Below are 4,594 nucleotides of genomic sequence, written 5' to 3' on the forward strand. Positions count from 1 at the left end.
CGTGCTTGGCACCAACAATGGCTTTTCATTCTGAGCGCACACCTTTCCAGCTAATTGGCTTTACTTTTAGCCTTACTTTTCAATTTCTTTTTCTGCTTGGCACCAACAATGGCTTTTCGTTCTGAGCACGCACCCTATGAGCTAATTGGTGGTCAGAACAAATAGGAAAGCCCAGGTGTCTTCTGCAAGGTCTCTACCACTTATTTCTAGTTGGTTTGGACAAGTGCAGGAGCTTTAAATGAGCTTTAAATGAGCTTCTATGGTTAGAAATGACGTCAATGTCCTTTTAAAACTATGTACAGATGGAGCACTCTCGCTGGCACAAGTTTTAGGAACATCGTCCCTTCATCTGGGTTGTTCGGACTTAATAATATATAAGTGTTAGTTCGATTATTTAATAGAAAATGTACATATAAAACTTTTATAATAATCCTACTTTTTACAGTTACTGTGCATACTACTTTCTTTGCTAATATCATTGCCTTGTGAAGCTGAATCTGTAAGATCTGTAAGAGCAAAGAGATGGCAAGAGTACTATACTATATAGGAATCGCAAATATATCCTGCTGGGATATCGGAGATAGCTCGGTTAAAATTGTATGAAAAACCACATGCTATATATCCAAATTTAACTCAGACATTAGAGGATATAAAAAAAATAATTTTAGCATAATAGCTCTTTTAATTTAAGTTATACTCAATCTAACAGTTTAACTTTTTTGGCACCCAGTAGACAAGGGCATGTTCTTTAGACACAAAATGCTCAAACATTTATGAAAACCAAATTACAGCTCAAGGCTAGAAGTAACAGCGCGGTAGAACTTTTTCGATCCGAGAAGATTCAAGGCTGCCGTTCATCTTAATCGGAATTAAATGTTTGTGATTACGCCAACGTGAAACACCATTTGCATTCATTACGTACATAGTTTACGTAGTGGGTACAGTATTTTGGTTTCAAAGAAAAAAAAGATATTTTTGGAAATTTATGTGCTAATAAAGTGCAAATAAAGAACATATATAAAAACTAGTCAGGTAATTTCTGCTCTCATCATTAGACTGCCAGACCAAAAATTTTAGGCAGTATGTTCGTGAAAGCTGGTTCCACTGAGACAGGCATATAAAAGTGATAAAGGTTGACTTCCAGGGCCCGGTTGTTTGAAAAGGCGTCTAACAGTGGGATAAGTCAAATTTAAATAACATGCTTACATCTCTCTTGAATGAGTCAACTTGAATATTATGCGCTGAATATGTAGTTGTAAACGGTATATTTGTATTAAGGTTAAAAACATTTAGTTTGCTTCTTTTATAAAACGATAGACTCATGCTTTCTATTTTGAACTTAACCACGATAATGGGCCTGATACAACTGGGCCCAGATAATATCTGACTTTTAAAACAACAGAGTTATTAAATAGATGCCCAGAGTTTATTACTCTTTAATAACTTGCCCGTTTAGTTTTTACTGCAGAAATTTAAACCTTTTAAAAATAGGTACGCAATGCGTACATGTGGGTAGCCTGTAAAACATTATTAACTGCGATAAAGCTGCTATAGTGGCAAGTAAATATCAATTGATGCAATAAAATATTATTTTCTAGTCTTATGTTCTAATGCCATAGACAAGGGAAATAGTTAGCTGGTTGAATACAGTTATAACAAAGTCAATATAGTACACAAGCTATATATTATAATACTTTATTGTATTAAATACATTTTAGACAGATCAAAACATATATAAGTATTTTTACAAGAGATAGGAAATGAAATTTTTGCAGAATAGGTGAAGAGAACAAAAAAGATAGTGACGTAAATATCCCGCCTCCCAAGGATGATTCACGCACAAGTTGATAATTTTATGTGTTTTATTCCTCAAATCACAGTCCCAAATCACAGAAGGTATATGTCGTAATACTCGCTTAATCACACTCTCTCATCTCTCTGCTCTTATCCCATATATGGCTCTAATTACCATAAGGGACGTTGTTTCGATATGCTAATTTTACCTTATTAATAATGTTAATGTTTATTGGTTCCCGACAATAGTAAGGTTCCGGGATAGTGGCACACATCATGTGATAACATAAAGCTTAGTTAAGAAGGAGAAAAAGAAGGTTTCAGACTTTTTCAAATTATTTCGTTTTGATATCCTTTGATTATCAGCATGTCTTTGTTACATACAAGATTGGTTATTTTGTTGATAAATCAATGTTATAGTTATGTTAATATTCAATAAAGGTTAAACATTATTGTTCCAGTAAGATTATACCACTTGTTTTCCAAAGTTTATTGGCAATACGTTCACTATTATAACTGAAGATGATAGTATGATTTCATTGATCCAGTAGGAATGTACAGATAGTTTGCAATGTTGATTACAGATAACTTATCAGCATCAATTAGCTGGACGTAATAGCACCAGTTTGTAGGTCCAAAAAATCTGTGTGGCTTTTTCCAAGTTTAAATTTATCAGTTGACAATATCTTATCACTGTGGTAATCAGTCCGACAATCAGTCAACATTCAATGCCATCATTCATCATTGGTATAAATGTGTATTGCTCAGTAGTAGTTACCAGGAAGGTACGAGTAGCATTTACCAGTAAGGTTACAAGAAAACTTTTTTTTGTTTATAGTCACATATATATAACAATGAGTCCAAAATTGTTTCAAACATTTCAGCATAACAATCTCAAAGGACTCATCTATGTATCTGAACAATATTTTAAAGATTTTTGTTCAGTTGAAATGCACTTGTGTTAAAAGTTTTGTTTTTTAAAAAAATATGATTTGTTAGTTATGTTCAAATAAATGCTTCTTTTTAAACTCTAAAGCATTCGGCTTAATAGCTGCATGTCCACAAGCAAGAAATTGACAGGTGAAATATTGCATTTTAATTTATTAAACAGGGCAACTTGTTACTACCATTTGCTGAATAAGGTAATGTTTTATTTATTTTCTATTAGTGTAACTTTGTAGTTGCAGCCTCGTTCCCAGGCTCTTGGAAGTATTTCGCGGTACAGCACTGAGCGCGCGGGGGTGCTTGGGGAGGTTGGGAATTCGCAGCTGGAGACGCGAAGAGCCTGGCAGAAAATGACAGATATCTGGCAAATTTTGACCGATATCTGACAAATCGGGGAATTTGACTGTTTTGAATTTTACTGTGTTTTGGGGAATTCTTGTTTAAATTCAACGTTGTTGATGTTGTAATGGATGATTCTGACGAATCTTTCGAAGAAAGGCCTGAAGGTAATTTAAATATATTAAAATAGACTGATTTACATGTCGCGCCGCATGTTTACTAATGTTTGTTTTGATCAAGAACACGTGCGTATTAGAATTTGTAAATTTATTTCTAAATCATTTGCTCTTGCTTTAATATATAGAAGTAATCTCAGACGTTGAAGAACTAAACACGTCGTTCCAAGAACTTGACGTTACAGGTATTGTTAAATTTGAATTTCCTGACGGTCCAAAACCACGGCCAGCCAACAACTTCAGAGGCATATGAACTTGAAATAATTGTTTTGAATTTGATTCTTTTTTGATTTTTAAAATTATTTACAATGACAATTTTCAGATACTGATGATGCAAATACTCCTTCTACACCACCACACTCATCAAAAGACCATGGAAAGCATAGTCTAACACCTGATTCCAAAGCTGCAGCTGAGTCAAAGCCCAAAAGATTTGCTGGTACACTGAATGATAATACATTTACTCATATTCTACCACATTAAAATAAGTTTACTGCATACTATTGTCAGTTTATTAAATGAATTATGAACAATGATTAGCAAGCAGTTTTTTGCCTTAATTTTTTAATGCACAATATATTTTTACATGCCATATTATATACAATGAGTTATTTTACTATTCTGAGCCATTATAAACTCCATTTAATAATTCATATTGTTTGATGCATGTTTTTTCTAGTTTTGAAATTATATCTGTTATATATTTATAATACAGTTTACATCATCATTACTTTAATACATGTTATAAAAATTTATGATGTGGTAGTTTATCTATTTGATACCATATGGCATGGCAGCAGCTGTTCCCATATATACCTTAAATTCATTTTTTTATTCATATAGCATATAACTTGTCAAGTCATCAGTGTAGTATAAGGAGAGAGTTCTTAGCAACTGAGCTACAAAACCTTTTGCAGTATGTGGATGATCCAAATGCACATGTAAAACAATTATTGCTGATGGATCTGCTTAATTTGAAGCCTGATGAAAAGAACTTACTGACAAGAACAGTTAAAGCAGTTTTCCCAAATAGCTCAAAAGAAAGAATCATGGTTGATCATGAAACTATGTATCCTATGTATAATTGAATAATTATAGTTTTTTTTTGTTTATTCTATTGATGGATTGTGTTCTTGATCAGTGCCAACTTGTGTTATATTGAGATATTTGAGTAAAATGGGTAACACATTAAGTAAACAAAAAATATTATATGGTCTTAACATTCACCACAGAGTTATTTATACCAATCTTATGATGAAGTCATATGGCAGAAATCCTACAGCATCAAAGGAGTTGTTTAAAGAAGATAACAAAGATATTCTAGTAATGCAAGATCAAAT

The sequence above is a fragment of the Dendronephthya gigantea genome, unplaced genomic scaffold, assembly GCF_004324835.1.
Source record: "Dendronephthya gigantea isolate DGI-Jeju-01 unplaced genomic scaffold, DenGig_1.0 000138F, whole genome shotgun sequence".
NCBI classification, from domain to species: Eukaryota; Metazoa; Cnidaria; class Anthozoa; order Malacalcyonacea; family Nephtheidae; genus Dendronephthya; species Dendronephthya gigantea.